The following is a 20,375-nucleotide window of genomic DNA, read 5'->3' as shown; positions in this document are numbered from 1 at the left end:
TGAGATTAAACTGGGTATAAGGATTTAAAGAAAACTCTGCTGACTGCAGTGCATAGAGATCTTATAAAGAAAAACCTGTCCTAAATGTGGATTCAGAATGTTGGTGAGGAACTGGCACTAATCTTATGCCATGAATTTGGCATGCTCAGGCAAAAGAAAGAAAGAGAGAACATAGCTAAAGAGAAAACTGAACCATCCCTGTCACCTGCAGGTATAGAAGTCAGGTGAGTCTGATTTTCCCTGAGAACCAAATATTTCTGGCAAGTGGGAAATGGCTTGGAGCAGCCTGAACCCTCAGTAAATGTTGTTGTGTGTCATGAAACCCTGGAGAATCCTTCTCTAGACACTGATGGGGTGTGGGGAGATCCATTTAACCATGATTCTCCTTAGGGGACTGAGGTCCAAGGACCTCAGACTGTAGGTAGATATGGATATTCATTTCTTGAAAGCTGGAGGTTTACAAACACTTAGCAGCCCTTCTGGGCAGGTGCCATTTTTCATCTTCTTTGACTGTCATGAGGTCCTACAATATTTACAGCAGCTCTGCAATATCTCAGTAACTTATCCAAGATCCAGCAACTTTCCCCATCTGTCACACTTTATGTATCCAGAAGGAGTCTCCTAAAGAAAAGATGCTCTTGAATTTTTCTGCTCAAACCACTCTGACTTAAAGACTAAACACACCCTTCAGAAATGGCACAAACCTGGTTGTTTACACTTGTAAGGATATATTTATGCCAGAAGTTACTTTGGATTCTCATTCCATGTGTGATTGTGCTCATCCTTGAACAACATTTTTAGACTTTAAATCAAATTTGTTTAATCCATTTAGAAGAGGGTTTTATTCAGAAAAGGCACTCCTCTTCCAAAATAAGAAAAAACAACTCACAGAGACAATTGGGAGCCAATTATGGTTTGACATTCAAATGTAGCATCTTATTCTACACTTTCTTGAGAATAAATCTTGGCTCACCTCTTTCTCCTTCCCTTAGAGCCAACCTCTACCCAAGGCCATTTGAGAGAGATAATTCAATGAGGGGTGAGATAACACTTGCCTGAATAAAGACACTGTTAAGCCTGCTGCAGATGCACATGGAGAGCTTTCATCCCAGCCCCTCTCTCCTGTGCTGCCACAGCTCCTCCATCAGATGCTGTCACTTTGCTAAGGCACACAAAGCTGGAGCCATCTGCTTGCTTCAATTAATTACAACTTGCTCCTGAGATTTCTGCTGGGACTTTCCTTTTGCAGGCGTGCTGAAATGAGAGCTGCAAGCATTAGGGGAATTGACCATGCTGTCACACCTTTTAAATGAGAATAAAAACAGATGCCCTCACTAAATAAGAAAAAAATGTATCATTTCAGCTCCCTCAGAAGTGTCTGGAGATGTCTTTCTCTGCAAATGACTTTACCACTTGCACAAATAAGGCTGGGAAAGGCTGCAGTGTCAAGAATAGTTGAATTTTCAGCTACTTGCTCTTTAATAAATAATGACAGGCTGCACTTGGAGTTCAGCAAAGAAACTCCATTGCCTTTCTCCTGCCAGGACATCTAATGCATAATTACAGGATAGGACACAAAGTTTCCTGACACAGCAAGGTTAGTGCAGTCATGCACTTGAAAAGACGACCCAGTGAAATTCAGGGTCGAGAGCTGATAAGTATTAAACTGCTCAGGTGTTATGCACTTGCTTTTTGACCTGCTCCATTTGCATGCTTGCTGGAGATGTGTTATGGGGAAACTGGCCATGAACACAGTGACTTTGGGGGCTCACTGTAAAAGAGAAATGTTCATAACTCTGATAGGGACATTTTTCTAAATACCTAAGTTGAACAATAGTACTATAATTTGCCAACATTGAAGCAAAACTTCTGGCTCATAGCCTAAAAAATACCATGGTGATTTTCCTCTCCTCATATATGATTAAGGAAGGTCATGAAGCAAAAATACCCCTCACCCTTACATGATGGCTCATGTAAGCATATGATGGTACAGCTTCTATCACAAAAATATTGAGTGATCTGCCTAATTATTTCCAAATCATTGAAGTAAAATTTCCATCATCTATTTCATCTGAACTGCTCTGTGATCAGATCCTGGAGAATCATTCGCTTGTCACCAGCCTTATGACCTGTTCCAAGCACAGTTTGACATTGCAGCATAAAGAACAAACCAGAATTTTGCTGGATTATTCCTGAATTCACTGAAACCTCCTCATCATCCACTGCAATGTGAGGCTAAACATAAAGAAGAAGCTAAGTCTAAGTGCTTTGGTGCTGCTCAGAGTGAGCCAGCCAACAGCTCCTTAGGGTTCCTAGCAGATTCACCCTTCCTTCCCAGAAGAATTCACAGCACTTATGTTAGACTAGCATCTGCTGGCTCATCCCAAACCAAAGAGAATTCTAAAAAGCAAAGCAAGTTTGCAAAGTGTTTCAGATTTGTGTCTCTCCCTGGTTTCCAGCCCCTGCCACAGAAGAAATGAGTTACAATGCCCTGAGCTTGAGGGGAGCACTGGGGCTGCAAGGTGAAGCGAGAGCAGCTCCATTAGCAGCTCTGCTGCTGGCAGGAGAAGTGCTGGCAGTGTCTCTCTCAGTTTAGTCTGCATGGAAGAAGAGACCAGAATGGAAATCAGTGTAACCTGCTCCTTTCACACTGCCTTTGAGAGAGCCACAGCCTCCTCCACCAGCAAAACCTGGCAACTTGCTCTGAAATGCAGAGTTAGGAAATTTGGAAACTTCTGAGGAGGATTGGCACAGTTTATTAGTTTCTGCCTTTTGTTCAAAATATATGCAGGCATCTGAAGTCTAAAGGGTCATAAAAGTCACTGAACAAGTGCCACTTTAAGAGATCAACTGCAAATAAAGGAACATATATCCAGCTGTTAAAATGATGCAGCCCATAAATGCCAAGAAAGAGTGAGTGTTTATAAGAGCTGTACATCTGCTGCTTCTCCCTCTCCTTCCTAGCCTTTCTGGATGCCCTTCAGAGTTTTCCTTCTTGTAAAAAAAGGAAGAAGGGAATGGGGAAAAAGATGTGAAGGAAGAGCTTTAAATCAGAAACCCAGGTTGTGAACTCCTTTTTTGATAGAGAACTGTGAGTCTGACAGTTCACCAGCCTGAAACCTGACTTCTCGCTCCCACTCCCAGCACACAATGAAGGAGATGGCAGGTTGCAGCATTAGCTCATTAAAGTCCCTTCTTAATCTATTCTTGCCAAGCAGCTGATTTTGGGTGAACTTGCTGACAGCTCTGTAAACCTTTCTAGACTAATCTGTGCCAGTGACTGACATTCACAAGGGTTAGATGGACAGATTACAACCTTGGGCTGGAACTCCTTTACAGACTCTCAAATTCAATAATCTACTGTGAACAATTTAATTAGAGAATCATCTCCAGTCAGTTTAACAAGAATGTTCTTCACTCTATGTTCTAGAATTCACTTTTCTTCAATAAATCAAGGAATTTATTCTCCCTGTCACACATCATCTACTTGTTATTTGCTTGGCTTAAATATTTCAGCAAGTGCTTTAAGAATGCTTGCTGTTAAAAAATTTAGGTGGTGAATAAATATGTCAGTTTCTTATTTCTTAAGCCCCACTGATGCCAGGGACCAGATATTAAAAGCAACACTTCTGCTGAGATCTCACCACCAGAATTATACATTCACAGTGTTGGCAGAGGGCTTAGCACTGGATTGAATCAGTTCAGTGCTCTTAGCACATCATCCCTTTAAACATCTGTAAATGAATAAAGCATATTTAATGAAAATCTGTCATGCACTAGTCATCTGCATTAGCAGGTTTTAGAATTTTAATGAGAATTATGTTAGGCCTTAGTAATAATAAAGAGCCCAACCTTGCCCACATGGAACATAGGGGAACTTTTTTGCACATAGATTAAGGAGTTTTAAATATATGAACAAGACAGCAGAACTTACATTAGGGATGGTGATGAAAACCATCCATGGTCTAGAAATTATTCACAAAAAACATAAGGATCAAGCAAGGAGAATTAATTAAAAATATGTACAAGGAAATGTATGTACACTGGATGTATTCATATTCATATTCATATTGAAAAGAGAAGAAGTAGCAAACGTTATTTTACATCTCATTAAAATCCCATGTACCTAAAGCTGGGTACACCTGGACATTTGATTAATGCTCAGTTCAGCCAAAGTAAAAATGTGAGAATTACTTTTTGGGAAAAGGCAACTCTGTTGTGGCCAAGGAATTATCCTCACTTTAGAATAGGTCTTGTAGATTTTCTTCCCAGCCACTTGGGATTTATTTCCTGATAATTGTGGGACCGAGAAAAATCCCCCTCATTAATAGTAACAGCTTAATGAGTCAGATTCTGGGGAAAAAACCCAAACAAACAAACAAACAAAAAAAAAAACAGAGTTTAGTTTTGAGATTTTATCAAGAGCACAAAGTGAATATTAGTGATTTTATCATGAGGTTTTGTCAAGAACACAATGAAATTTTATCAAGAGCACAAGGTGAATATTAGTGACTTCTGCCCTCTTTACCCAATCACAAACTATCCATGGGCTCCAGCAGTGGGCCAAACCAGAACCACAAACATCTCAGAAGTCAGTTAAGCAGGGGGATGCCTTTGATGTTCTCCTTTCCTGTGGGATCAGTCAGAATGACAGAGAGCAGCCCAGTGCTGGCAGAAAGTGCCCAGGCTGCCAGAGCTCTGCCCAGCATGAGCCTTTGCACAGGACGTGTCAGCCACCTTCTGAATTCTGAATTCCTGCTTCCACGTGTGGAAAACAGCACTGAAAGGTTTGCTACACTACAGAGCAGACAATGAACAGTAATTTAAGAGCCTGTCTGCCTAAACAAGACTCGCAAGAAATGAAAAATGACATTCCTGATACAAGGTAATTACTGTAGTTCCAGCCATCCAGTTAGGGGCAAGGTACAAGGGAATGCTTCCTGCATTTCATTTCCTACAAAATCACAGGTATTAATTGAATTGACTTTTCAGAAAGGTGCTGCCTATGACATTTGAACACATGCAGATTTTACAGAGGTTTGTAACCATCTGTTTTTTTAAATTTTACCCTGGTTTCTGTGACCTGACTGAATGGCCATGCAGAGCAGCATTCAACAGCTGAGAAAGAGAATTTTTTTCCTTGCTTTATCCCAGATATTTAGCAGCTGTACTAATAGAACAAACTCTGGTTCAGGTAAGTCTGCTGACTTTTCAGCAGCAGTAACAATTTCTGTGGACATTAGCCAGGGGAAGTAAATAAGGAGCACATTCAGAGCTCATGACCATGCTGGTTTTCTGATACGAAATAGAGGAGGTGAGTTAAATGACCAGATTTAGGTGAACCTTTGTTTGAATAATGAAGCACTAGGGAAACTGTGATGCCATACAAGATTGGCAAACCATGGATATTTTTTTCCTCCTCAAATCCTAACACTTTTTCCAAAACAAAAGCCTCTCCTAGAGTGAGAGTGAGGCTGGTAAGTCTGGCTGAGGGTTCTGCTCTTCTCAGAATCTGAAAGGCAGCATCTTTCTAAGAGCCTTGAGATCTATAAAATGAAAAAATAAAGTCTGTTATTTCAGCTGATGTCACATCCCAAGCCAAATTTTCATCTAATTATCACTACACAAAAGCAGCTTGGTCCTTCCCGTGAGGTCAGGGCAGTAATTTTGCCACATCCCCATGGGCAGCAGATGCCACCCCTCTCTGAACATCCCCCCCACATCAGCTGCTGCATCTCTGCTTAAAATTCTCTGCTTTCTGTAAGCAGGAAAATGCCTTTGTGTGTCGCAGGCATCCCTGGATGAGACGGCACATTTAAAATCTGTGCTGTGGCAGCCTTAATCCATGGCTGGCACGAGGCCTCCAGAGATGCCCTGTGAGCTGATCCAGTGCCACAGCTGCTGACAGATGTCAGAGGCAGCAGCCAGGTACCCACACACTTGAAGTTCTCACTGCACAGAACTCAATATTCCCCTGTCTCTCATTAGTGTTCCTCACAATTCTCATTTATGATCTTCCCACCATACTTACAAGTGCCTGACTGTTAATAAGCATTGTCACTCCAGCTATTATATTTCAGATAAATACGTTGCAGTAATTAATAGAGAGTAACAATTTGATTTTTAAGATATTGACTATACCCCAGTATGAAAAATGACTTGACTGTCACTGCAAGCTCAGCCAGTCCTCCATTAGATTAAACATGCAGTTTGTATGGGGAATCATACAGAAATCCCTCATCAGTAAAATTAAATTCATTAGCCTGCAGTTTAGAAATGAAGCTGGTAAACCAACTTTATCTGCTCTCTGTGGGGTGAAGAGACTTTTGATAACAGCTTTTTAATTAGATGAGGCTCCTTAGCATCAGCATGCAGATAAGTGGAACTGCATGAATTACCTATACTTTGTAGAAGTAGATCTTTTGATTTGGAATACAACAACAACAAAAAGATTTTAACATCAAAAGTACTGGGGACAAGACTGCTTGTGAGTAATAGCATCTGTATAAATTATAGCAGGAGCAGCTGCAGCAGAGATGAATGCCTGTAAAAATGAGCCTGCTAGAAGAAGCCTGTTCACATCAAAACTCAGGAAAATACAGTGCCAAGTGAATATTAACACTTCCAGCCAGTCCCCACTCGGATGAGAGCTGCCTAACACCCACTTTTGCTTGTGGGACCTTGATTATAAAACATTTATCACATTTGCATCCCTTGTTAAATGATTTCTTCCAGGGGAGTTCTTCATTGGCAAGCATATCTAGTGATTCCATATGCCAGGCAGGCAGGAAAAACTGCAGGAGAATGGAAAGGCTGAATATTTCATTCAGTCCCTGGTTGCACAGGTTTATGGTTCTGGAGCACTCAGCACAAGATACAAGGTTTAAATAAAGCTATTTCCAAGGAAATGGCTGCTAAGTTTCCCCCTTTGCACCAGCAAGTCACACAACCTCTCAGGTGGGAAGGAGCTCAGAGCAAACTCAGTGGTTCCCACTGGAGCACTGAAATTGGACTCCTGAGAGAACTCCCCCACATCCAGTTTTATTCTCACTCCAGGCTTTCACAGACACCCCACATTCTCCCTTTGCTGCTCTCTGTGTAGACAGGAGATAAAAACAAGATATTGGCCAACAAGATGCCTGCAAAGGCACCTGTGGAAGGAGGAAAGGATCCTGCTCTTTGCCTCCTACTTTTGATGGAAGATTGCTTTCCATGCTGGCTTGGAGCCTCCTGTTTGCCCACTCATGGAGCTTGTCAGGCTCTGGGCACTCAGAATCAGGAAATTGCAGCATTTGTCTGTGCCTTTGAAGATTTTGATGGGCACCTCACTTTCTCCACAAGGTGAGCCTACACACTGAATAATGAACCTGATGTGTATTTCCCTTCAGCAATTACTGGGCACCCCAAACTTCCCCTAAACTTCTTCTCATCATGCCCATGCTCTAGGTGCAGAGACAAAGTGCTGGGGGCACTCAGGCTCAGAGCTGCCACTTCCATGGTGAGTGGCATTTCCATTTCTCATCAGTCACTCCTCTTTCCTCTGTCACACCTTTCCTGTCTGGAAGTATCCTTAAATATATGTTACCTAAGTGCTTGGGTACTGAAGGCAAAATGTTACACCCCAGCAGCCACAAACTGGCACAAACCCTGTGCCCACAGGGGTTGAAATCTTCCTGGGCAAAGGCTGTCCACCAGGTTTTCCAAGACATAACACTGAGATGTTTTATAGGGTCAGTGCTTGCACAGGGAAGCAGAGCAGCAAAGCTAAGCCATAGGCTCTATTCTCCTTTCCACGTGGTTTGCACCATCCAAGCTGGCCCAGAAACCACTCCAGGGTCCTACATGTGGCAATTGCAGCTATTTCTTACCATTCTGTGTAAGAGAAAGATTATTGTCATCTAAGGAAATGGCAGAAAATGCATTTTCTAGAGGCTCCAGGAACTGCAGGGTTTCTAAGGTACAGGTCAGGATGAGACAGGTTCTCACCTCCTTAATGTGAATTAGGAAGCATAAACATCCTCCTGAGCAATCACTTTTAACAGCAGGATGCTGGATAGGAAAATACCTGAGCTGTGTTTGAGCTGTGTGCAGTCCCATGGGAGAAGGGATGAGTGGGATACCTCGGGTCTGATCCTCACCTTGCTGTGCCAGAGTTGCACTATGGAGACCTGCTGCAGGAAAAAAATCAAGTGTGCCAATTTCCCAGGAGCTTTTTGTGTCCCCCAGTCAGGCCCTCAGGCCCAGGATCCCTTTCCTGGCCTTCCAGCTCTTCCTCCTGCTGAGGTTCTGCTCCATGAAGATGCTGACTCCGAAGGATTCCTCCTCTCCCAGTGCAAATCTTTGTTCCCCCTGAGGCAGAGAAATCCTCCTACCACAGCTTTTCAATGAGGCTGTTCCTGTTATCACCAAGTCCTTCTGAAAATTCTGTAATACTCCCCTGTCTGCTTAACACTGAATTTTGTGGGGAAAGGTCTTACATGGGTTTGAAATAATTGCAGGGAGAGAGGAGGTGAGCAGAGGAGCACACACACCTTGCTGAACAAAGACAGTTATTTTACATACCACACAGCACCACTGTAATTTAAATGATGTCAAATGTAGCTCTTAGGAACTCTCTGCTCCGAGAAATAAACTTGCAGACAGTTTTAATACCATTCAGTTGTCAAACAAAGTAGTGATTTACATAATAGCACACTTCTGTGTCTGAAAGTCCCAACTCTTCCATAAGGCTCCTTGGCATAACACTTCTGCCGCCAGGAATATTTACATTATTTTATTCAGCACAATGCAGCTCTGTGGGTCCCAGTGGATTGAGCTGTACCAAATGTATTTTCCTTGAAAATATGGAAGTCTTTTGTGCTTTTTTTGACAGAAGAAACTCGATCACCTGGTCTCAGAAGATTTGCAGAAGCTCACTCTTGGCTCCAGCACATGCCAAAGCTCCTGCCTGCCAGCTCAGTTATGGAAATGCCTCTCATGCATCCTCCAGCTTCTCAGCAAAGGAGAGGTAATGAGCAGAGATGGGAATAATTAAAGCCCCAATTTGATTCCTATTTCACAAAGTAATTCTGCTTCGTAATCCACATCCCCTTGTGCCTCCAAACGCACTGTGGCTAAAGAGGTTTTGTTCAAGCACTCAATAGGGAGGTGACAGCACTGACCACATCAGCCCCAGCTGGCAGGGGCACAGCAGGGCAGCCACACCCCAAACAGCTGGCTCTCATTACACTATCATGTAATCATGTCATCTGATTAATATCTGCATTCTAAACATCCATAATATCTTCTCAGGAATTTTTTTACCTCCAGCAGCATAATGTGAAGAAAAATAATTAAAAAAAAAAAAAGAAAAAAAAAAAAAGAATGCCTGGAAGAGAGGTGAAATCCCCCTCGTTTTGGGAAGCAGGATTTGTGCCCACACTGTTTTTGCTGGCTCAAAGGAGCAGCTTTGTGCACATACTCTGGGAGAACCTCTGCTGCCCTGAACAAGAGCCACTGGGAGAGGTTTCCAACAGATGATGGAAGTCAGGAGCAAGAGGAGACTTAGTGGCTTTCTGAAGGTCACACATTCTGTTCGCACAAATCGTTGAGTCCTGTCACCCCAGCCCATTTTAAGCAAAATTATATTGTTTCACTTTGAGTGAAATTTTCCACCATGATGTTTTGTATCTGAACCTACATTTTCCTCACAAAACCATCAAAGTTCCTAGGAGCAAAGCCATTTTGAGAGATGCCTATCTTGGTGGTCTGGAGTTTTGCAAGAGAATCCTCTGTTTTGGCAGGTATATGATCTCCAAGCTGCTCTGGACACTGCAATTTCCAGAAATCTCAACTAACCTGAGTTTGAAGGACAGGCTGCTGCATTTGCCACTTTTGCAATGTATAATGTCAGGAAAAAGATGGAGATTCTAATCACAGCTTTGCTTCACACAGGGCAGAACAAGGAGGATATAAACCAAAACGCTTTACCATGCAGAATGGATTTTGAATATATATATATTGAATAGTATAACAATGCCAATAACATCAGTGACTGATATTAAGGTTAAAAAAATATATCCTTCTCACAGGTGTAGGACACCATCCTCGTAAGGTAGAACAGCTTTACCAAACCCATTCAAGTTCATTGTATTTCAGCCACTTTTTTGTTCTCTTGGTTGCAAAATCTGAATTGTGGGATCATCCAGCCAGTCCCAGCGCTTCCCTTTTCACTTAAGCATTACATTAGGACAACTCCCTCCAAAACCCCCTGCAAAAGCGACATTTCAGCTTGTGAAAAATCATCTAGAATACTTCTCCAATGGTGTGTTAGCCAGCTCCACTGTAGAATCACAGCTCAGCTATCTCAGTGTTTACTTTGATGAAAATCTAAGCCTTGTTCTTGCCTCAGCAGGGCTGTCTTGGCTCAGTCTCTCTGCTCTGATAACCTTGCTCAGCACACAAGTAGCTGCAGCTCACAACTTCCCAGTGTGTGTGTGTGTTGTTTTGTTAGGTGTATGCTGAGCATTTTAAAAAGTGCTGCAGTCATTAATGAACAGAATTTCAATTTACTATCATCTAGCCATTTAAATGTGGGTTTTTTTTAATTCTCTGCTGTTAAAACCCTCACGCCTCATGTTTCATATTGGCTTCCAGGTATTATAACTGCTGGTCTTGCATGTAGAATATTATTTTACAGTATTACATCTTGCTCAAGTCAGTCTTCAGTTGAAGAAGCTGAAGTTAATGTCCTCAGTCTGAAGTTAAATGAAGCCATATTTTCATTTTCTTCACTGCATAGATATATAACCAACTTCAAGAAAAAGACATCTTAAAATGCCCAAAGGTTTTCAAAACCAGGATAAATAAAGCCAAGAAGACAAAGCCTCAAACAACCCTAAACACTAGGAATACGAAAATATTTCAGCCCCTATCCCTTCAATTTATCCATTACCATCAGAGCAGTGCTCTAAATATCAAAATTTCTCATTTTGATAACTCCAACAGAGTTCATTGCATTTAGCACTGAGGAAACACAGAGATCCCTTGAAAGTAAACTGAACTCATGTCTCCAGTAGCTGAATCTCTCCTGTATCCCAGCATGGGTTATCCATGCAGGTAAGCAGCCAGAATCCACACCTAAGTAAATCACCTCATTTTGGGTAAAATGTTCTCTTTGACAGGGGAGCAGGAGTATTTATTTTAGTATGACACAACTTCTTTCCATCTTTCGGCTCTATTTTCCTCAGAAAGGTGGGAGGTCACAATGACACCCAGATTCCATTTTCCTGGATAAGTTTATGCATATGAAAAACAGGCATTCAGAGTTCAGTCTTACTACATCAGAATGTCAGTGTTAGAGTAGTCTGCAGGAAAAAAACCCTCTAACTTTACTTCAAGGTTTTTAGCACTTTCTTACATATCTAGTCTATATACAGTAGTAATGTTCATTTTTATTTTTATTTTTTATTTTTTTGTCTCTCCCTGTTTGTGGGCATGGCAAAGGTGAAACTGATGCAATTATCAGATAAAAATTGTGGTTTAGATATTTTGCAAGGTCACCTAAACCTTGCAATAGCTGATGCTTTGGTAGAGACAGAAACAGATGAATCAACACGCAGTCATTTTTCAGAGTGTTCAGCTATGAATCGGTGATTAACCTTTGGAACATATCATGAGGGAAAGAGGCTGATTCTCCCTCTCATTGCCTTCAAATCAAAGCTGCTCATCTTCCATAGCCCAGACCAAGCTACTGTGTCCAGCACAGGACTATCTATCTGAAATTCTTCACCCCATTCTTTGTAGCAGAAGAAACCACATAAGCATATAATATTTTCCAGCTGAAAATCTGCCTACTATAGAATATCATTTCCAGTCCCCACAAGCCACTGTTTTAGTGTCCAGCTCACAACCTCATTTTATCTTTCTTTAATACTGTGTGGAGAAATGTGCAGTGTGTTGGTATTGTCACATTCTAAGCTCTTGCAACCAGTGCACTTGTCCTGAATTCTGAAATTTCCTAATGCTTTTTTGTCAAATTAGATATCACCTTCTCCTGGCTGGGAATCACTGCTGTGGGTAATGGGTAAAAGAGAATCAGAACTGAGCAGGCATAGAACAGAACAGTGGAAACAACATCCAACATGGGCAGAAATCACTGTCCATGCCTGTAAGTGGAGAGAACATTATTTATGAGTGACAAATGAATCATATTCCTTACTGGCATTTTTTGATTTTTGGTGTACTTGGTCTTCATGGAAATGCAGCAAAGACTTCAGATTTGAAATGAACTACGAGGACTTGACCTTTATACAGTGAATTTTATAAGAGGGAAAAGCAAATTTGATGTCAAAACAATTCTCAATTAAGATTGTTCACTCCTTCTGAAACAAAGATTAAAACTGTAGAAATCTTTATTAGATGACTAACCACAATATGCGGTCATGTGAGCCCGTCCAGAAATTCACTAGCATCTTGCTCTAGGCTGTGCTATGGTTTATTTTGGAAGAAAAGAAGATACAGCAAATACTCCTGGCACACCTTCTTCAAACTCAGTCTTCTGGGACAGAAGTCAGTGAAGGACTTGCTTTGTACTTGACCTCAAAAAAGGACATTTGACTTTTGAGTAACCATAATAGAAAACCAGGTTAAGAGAAGAACTTTAATGAGAACCAGATGCTGTATCTGAACTGAATTTTCATGAGTTCATGAATTATAGAAACCCCAGGGGCAGAGGTGGTATCAAACTTATAATTCAATTTCAGTTGCTATTTCAAAGTCCTATTCCAGCATATAGAGATCCAGGGGGAATCTGAACAACTTTTGTGAGGAGTTCTTTTTGTTACATTTGAATACCAAATAATTCACTGATTTGCTTCACACCTCAGATAAGAAAGCTCTAGCTCTGATTCTTCTTCAGCTATCACAGCAGGCAGTTTCATACCCAAACACCCTTAATCTAGGTAGATGTCACGTTTCAGAAGTGTACACATGGTTAAAGAATTTGCAGGGCAGCTGAAAAACAGCTTGTCTTGGAAATCATGCTTAGCCTTGCTTGCAACTTCTCCCAGCCTTGCTGGATGCTTTAAAAAATGCAGTCAACCTACAAAATATTAAATAAAGGCAGGCACTAACAGCCTTCTCATATTTCTGTAGAAGATTATAAAAAACATTGCACTCCCATTATTTTAAAGATGCTGTTGGTAACTACAGCAGGTGGAAAAGGCTTTTTCTGCCTGTGAAATTTATGCTATGTAGTTTTGCTTCATTTAAACATGAGTGTGTGCACATAGAAACAAAATGTAAAGTTCTGAGCTTGTTTATCTTTCCTCTTCCTGGTGAACTGATACTGAAAGTGGCTGTTTGAAGTCAGCCCTTTTATTCACAAGCCAGGAAGGCACTGGATAAAGCAGGACCCTGTCTGACAGCAGCATTTTGCTGCTGCTCTGCCTCAGGGGCTGCTGGTGGAGAAGCAAAGGCAGCAGCGTGGAGCAGATGGCTCAATGTGCTTCAATAAACTCATGGAACACACAGTGCTCTGCATCTGCACAGAGCTCCACTTCCAATCTCAGGCTTCTCAAGCCCAGGTCTGTCTCCTAAAATATTTATTTCTCAGATCAACCTTAACAAGAATGTGGGGAAGAATTTGGATTTGTGATGAAGAGTGGTTTAACAAAGCTAACAGTGTGCCTACTGTCAGAATCTGTGGTATTGATGATTCCAAATTGTATAAAATCTCTGTCTTTCTGCCCCGTTGCCAAAGCAGAAGCCATAATTCGTCTGTGCTGGTTTCAAGGTTGTTTATTCTCTTTATCTCTAACATGTTCTGCTGCCCTGCCGCAGCTCTGTCCTGCAGGGCAGCGTGTGGGGCTCTGCCCTCAGTGGGATGTTACAAACATTAAATACCAGAAACTACCTGTGCTGGATTTACAATAACGTGCCAATATCTGTCACCTACGTTGGACAGTGTGTCCCCAGCCCAAACCAACAGAAAAATGCCAACACCACAGTGAAACATGGAGGGCATGAAGAAGGAGAAAAAGGACAAGACACACCCAATTTCCTCCATCTTGTCCCCTTTGGACCCCTAATCTAGAATCCTAACATTTTACTTTTGCACCCATGCCACACTTAATTATTACTTATATCAAACACTCAGAGCTGGTAATTCATCCTGTAAGATTGAAAACTCTTTTCCATGGACAGAGATCACAGACAGTGTCTCTGGGGGCTCTGTCCAGGGGGGTTCCTGACCCCTGCCAGGGTCCCAGACCTGCCAGGGCAGCCAGAGGGAAGCTCTGGATTCCCACACCTACAAGCTTTGCTGAGGCACAGAGCACAGAGGTGAACGTTCTGCTGCTCTGTAAATGGTTATGAGTAGTTAGTCATCAGGCATTAACCAGCTGTCATGAATAAAATCTCTGCAATCTACCAATTTCTAGACATATAATCTGGGCTATGGACAGAGGCACTACCTTCTGGACCAGGTGGTAGGAGCACAAGATGTTGCAGTTTACTTCAGTTTTGTTTTGCTGAGAAACTGGCATTCTTTTTGTTTGGATCAACCCTAATGAAACATCTGCTAGGTTTTAATTAAAATAAAATGGAATGCAGTTTCCTGAACAGGTGGAAGCAGGAGATGATATAGCATGAGCTGAAATCCCTCCATGTGTTCAGAGACTTTGCAGTGTCCCAGCTATTGCATCCATAAAACAGTGATGGAGAGTGTCAGGAACATTTTGATTGTACACACGAGTCTGCTTAAAAAGGCATCTACTTAGTCAGGGAACAGCAGAAAGATAATATTCCAGCAGCCCTGCATCACACCCAGGTAATGGTTTCTTGCTTCTGATATACTACATGGTGATATTTTCCAGTTGTGAGAATTTGGACTACTCAAATCACTTACAAGAAAACCTTAGACATCAAAACATCAGCCAGATATCAAAATACATAAAACACATAATGGATACCATATAAAAAAAATTGCAAAGCCACCAAAATCTTGATTACTGCTCCCATCCTGTCCCCATCCTTTGCTGCAAAGAGCCACCCCAAGAGGTTGTGCACCTCAGGTCAGCTGCCAAACAGAGTGGGGTAGGATCAGCTGCTTCAGTTCATATTTTGTTTAGGCACAGAAGAGAGGTGGTGCTCTTCAATAGTCTGCTGCCCCCTGAATTTAGCATGAGGGTAGGACCTGCCATCTGCATGTGGAAGGAAAGGGAAGGTAATGAAGAGTCAGAGTCATGCTCCAAACAATCCTGGCCTGGCATAAGAGGAAAGGAGGTGATTCTGAGACATGCTTGGTAAGTGCCCAGTGGAAGAGACAGTCCTGGTGCTATCATTTATGGACAATTTAAGTTTTCAATGACATAAGTGAGTTTAGTGAGCTAGAAAACCTGGCCCTTTGCCAAGGAATGCTTAAAACTGATTGCTTTAAATCAGGTCTGTCCTTTAATGCTTTTATGCATCTACTGTCAGGGAGGCTGTAAGTGTTCATCTATTACTACTTTGGTGGGTGCTTCCTTCTAAAACTGTAGTTCGAGAACTAACTAAATAACTAACTAAATATCACACATGAAGTCTGCAAACCTCTCTCATTTCCTTCTGAAGAAACATGCAATGCACTTTTCCTGTTGCAAATAAACTACTGCAGAGATCCTTAGTGTGCACCATGTTAATCAGCAGATAAAAGCTATTTAGTGCATGGGGTATTTAGCTTTAATAAACTTTTCAGTCTTTCAGGTTGCAACAGTTCAATGGTATAAAATACTCATGCAAGAGTTGCTTTCCATACACAAACATCCACTAGTTCTTGAGACATAACACATAAAGCTTTTCTGATTTTTGCTTTCAAGATATAAAAATACTTCTAAGGACCGATGGTTTGTAAAATTTCACTTCAATATCAAAGAATAGGGGAAGGCAAATAGCATGCTGCATTTGAAGGAGCTCTTCATTTCAAATAAATGCCAGGATTGTAATTGTGTACAATAAAAGGTAACATATGGAGCTGGAAGTTTGACCTGCAAGCCCCCTGCTAGCTCTATGCTTTGTACAGTGGGTTGATTACTGGTTATCTCCCGTGAAACAAGGACTTGTCTGACATGCTCAACTCTGTAATTTGTAAAATGTGCTTTGATTTAGAAAATGAAACAGCAACAGTAGAAAAACACATAGAACTTGAGTAAAGTTTTGCTTTCCAAGGGATGCCATCCAGGCCACTGCTCCCAGGCAATGGGTCATGAAGCCTAATGAGGCACAACCTGACAGAAGCTGGTGAATGAAACAATTTCAGAACTGTAGAAATGGTCTGGAGACAGCAGAGCATTCAGAAGGAAGGATGGCCTTGATATGAGCCAGGTCCTTACCTAACCCAAACACATGCTGTCCTACCCAAGGGCAAGGAAGTCACCACACCTAATTAATTATAACAGATAATTAAGCATGTTCAAAAACATGTCTGTGATGCTTCAGTCCATGAGATAATTCAGAAACAAAGCACTTGGAAGGTGGGTTGGTTCTGACCTCCCATATTGAGGGCTATTCCCATAACTTTTCTTGTAACAACTTCATGTCCCAGATGGAGTTTAGGGTTGAGCCAGGATTTTTGGACACCCCTCCCACAAAGCAGGCTGCTCTAGCAAAGTGTTTGCATAGTTTAAAGCCATGTTTTCTTTCACTATCTCTCTGCCATCTACATTTGTAGATCACAACTTCCCTGGCAGCTAGGGATTGATTTTCTACTGGTTCAGATGCACAAAGTAACACTTGATATGGAAAATCCATTTAACAAGTTTGTTTATTTTTTCAAATCAGTTTCTGCTGTCCTAAAATGCAAGTGATACACGTTTTAACATGTCACAGTTTATTTTTGAGTGTGAATCCCATTCCACATTAAACAAGAGAAGTCTCTCAAGGAAACCTTACAGGCAGTGATGAAGTATAGGTATAAAATTGTACACTGTGATAGGAATATAGTTCCTAGATATGGATGTTTAAAGCTCTGGGCCTGTGTGATCCAGGTCCCTTGATGCCCTGACCCCCCTGCTTTTGCTACACTCCTCTGTGCTTTGTACAACCAGTGTGTTAAACCTTTGCTACAACACAGACAAAAAGGCAGGAAGATATTTTTGTCCCTTTGTGGCCATTTGCTATGCCAGTTTATGAAGCCAAATGCTCAAGAATCAGGTAAAATAATAGTCATAGAGCAAGAGAGGAAAGGCAGGGAGGTTCTGCAAATAATTAGACTTTTTGTGATGTGGTAGCTGACTCAGAGTTCTTGTAGAAGTGAAAGCAAACACACCTGATATTGCACAGGAACAGCCACAGGTCTGGTTCATATTAGACAAGAAATTGGCCAAGGTATACAACAATGGGTAGAAATAGGAGCAAAGATGGAAAAAAAGTTGAATATTGGGTCTGAATTCACTTTTATGGCAGTTGCATGATCCAGGTTCTCCAGGTAACACCTATAAAGTAGAATCAAGACCTGGGGCTTGCAAAGCAGCCTGAATTTTGGATTTTATTATGTACCATTAAAGTGGATAAACCATTTAATCACAAAGGCACCCACTGTTCTGGTCCGGAAAAAGAAGTAATTGCTACCTCTCATAACACATTAGCATGCAAGCTAATCCTGTGTGGGGTTTCAATCAGCAACCAAAAATGCTTCAAAGAAAGCCAGAGAAACTCCACAGCAGACAATTACACAACACTCCAGTGGAGATAAAAGTACTTTCTAACACAGTTAATGCCTTTTTTGCCCAGAAGCCTGATAATCTGTTTTGCACCAAACCAATTTTCTATGCAACTGAAGAAGGATTTGGCATTTAGATGTGAAAACATAAGGCAAGTTGTGTCATCAATGCTGCAGATAAAAGGCTTGTGCATTTGCACAGGTTGCATCTCTCCAAGCTCTACAGGAGATTACAGGGATAGCAAATCCAACTGGCACCATTCTCTGTGTAAGAAGAGACTTATCTGGAAGACCACTGAGCCTGGCTTTCTTGTTTAGGGTTTACAGATAAAACTATACTTGCATGATGAATTTAAATATTTATATTATTTGTAACACAGGCAAGCAGATGTCTCTGACTTCTTTGCTATATGAACTCTGTCAAGGCAGTAACTTCTCAAGCATCTTCTAAAATAGATTAATTCCTTTTCTTGGACACATGGCAAGCAGCAAGGAACACTGAATTTACCACAACTTTTAGCATCAGCAGGATATGCTTCTGAATGCACATTGCTTCCATTCTGTAATTTGGTCTCCCAAGTACTTTGGATTAAAGCTCTTACCAGATTGAAAAAGAAAAAAACTTCTGACTCTCTGGTGGTGTGGAGGAAGAAAAGCACCATCTTTGGACTCTATTTGGACACAAAGTGTTTCTCTATGGGCAAGTTCTGGGATTTGTGGGAAGCACAAAAGGCTGGGAATATTTCACAAGTCAGGGATTACGTTTACTCAGTAAGACTGAAGTGGTTTAGGATACTCTCTCAGTGAAGATTTGATTCTCCTTTCTCACCAGCTTTAATAATGACAGTAAAATGAATCCCCAGTGTGCCTTGTCACTGACCTATCAGGCAAGTTTAATAACCTTTCCTCTTAAATATTATATTGCACAGGGCCTTGAGATGTCTTTTCCTATTTATAACCTGTCCCAGTCTGGGCTAACCCTTTTATGCTTTTCCAGTCCCATTCTTTTCTTTCCAGAGATACAAACTTGGAATCTGGAACTCAAGAGCACAGGTAGCTCCTGCCTTCCCCAGTGAGCTCAGCCTGAGCTTTACTTACACCACTGCTTCCCAGCTGCATTAAAAAAAAAAAAAAAAAACAACCAAAATCTCTTCAGCACTTACAATACCCAAGCCTAGCACTTAATTTTACTAAACCAGAACAGATTGCCCTACTTTTTTTACATCCTAATAATTGTCCATTAATAAATCCTACTCCTGCTCAGCCTTATCCTGCAGTTACCCAGCACCAGCAAGATTAAATCTGAAATTGTTCCCAGGAGGGCAATAAGAAGGAAGGGAACTTTTGCCTTTGGCAGATGTCAGTGGTAATGGTGAGTGGTGGGTGCTGACCTACATCCCTCTCACAAACACAGGAGCTAAAGAAAGTCTTGAATGGCAGCACTTTGATCTGCCTCTCTGCCTCAGTCCGTTCACAGCTATTGCAGTATCACAGGTTTGGAATTAGAGGGGTTTTTAATGCCAAAAAGTGAGAGACAGGGAAATTGTGCTGTGTAAGTAAACAAGCCAACAGCTTGTTTACTGTCCAGTCACTGACCATTTGTGGCTGTAGAGAGGACCCAGAGTGAGGAAGGAGAGCACACCAGCATTACACCTGGAGCAGAAAATCCCTTCACTCTGAGCCATGGAATTGTTCCCAAGCCATGGAATTGTTCCCAAGCCCTCTCGTGGTGCTCCCTGCCAGCTGCACTCCAGAGGTGTCGAGTCACTGCAAAGATGCTCAACACAAGCTCTGCCTACAGAACAGCAGCTCAGGGAAAACAGCACTTGGTTTGATCTAACCCAGAGCCTCTGTGCCCTTCTCATCTGTGGTGTGGGGAGAGCAAAAGTTACAGGAGTAGCATGTCCTTGTCCCCATCCTAACCCTGAGCACCCTGCTCTCCAAGGGATGAGGCAGTCCTCTTTTAAAATTATTGTCCAACAGCTGTTTAAAATTTGCTTTGCTTACAACTCTCTTCTCTTTCCTTGCCCTCCCCTAAGCAAAAAAAAATCTTTCTCTTCATTTGATTTCACCAGCTTCCAAAACAAAACCTTTAAAAGATCACCTCGACCTCCACATTCGTGGTGGCTTTTTCAAATACATTTTGAAAAAAACTCATTCCAGGTTCTGTGAGGACAAAACGATTTTAGTCAACAGACAACTTAATTTTAGACTGAATTTATGAAGAAGACCCAGAATAACCCCAATTTAAAATAAATCATTTTCCCCTGAGATAGTAGAGAGCTAGTATGAAAATGGTTAAATACCACACATTCACAAAGACAAAGTCTCCATCCCATTCTCATTATGCCACTAGAATTTCTATCTAAATTGCTGAGAGTCCAGAAAAAAAGTTACAAATCAAGGTCCAACTGGGAAAGTTTAGCTCTTTTTATTTCCAAGCTGGAAGATGGTAATAAAGAGATAACATTTGCTTCAGGGAAAAAGCTTTGGAACAAGTGTCGCCCATTTGATCAACGTGCTGTCTACTTTGTCTGCCTCTCCTCCTTTAAAAGGCTAATAAAAATTATTTCTTTAGAGACTGCACGCCATGATAAGTGCCACAGAGCTGCAGACCTCTAGTGAATGTGCTTATCAGCCACTTACAAAAGGGCATGGAAATGAACAACTCCTGACTTCATCAGCAAATTGGGAAAAA

General features: G+C 41.5%; 1 long non-coding RNA gene across 1 annotated transcript in view; it reads right to left on the bottom strand.

Moving 5' to 3' along the window:
• LOC140685148 (uncharacterized) overlaps positions 1-20,375 on the bottom strand; it is a 58,873-nt gene that overhangs the window by 34,836 nt on the left and 3,662 nt on the right. The gene's annotated exons all lie outside the window — the stretch shown is intronic.

The sequence above is a fragment of the Taeniopygia guttata genome, chromosome 15 (genome assembly GCF_048771995.1).
Source record: "Taeniopygia guttata chromosome 15, bTaeGut7.mat, whole genome shotgun sequence".
Lineage (NCBI taxonomy): Eukaryota > Metazoa > Chordata > Aves > Passeriformes > Estrildidae > Taeniopygia > Taeniopygia guttata.
This window is presented reverse-complemented; position numbering and strand designations above follow the sequence as displayed.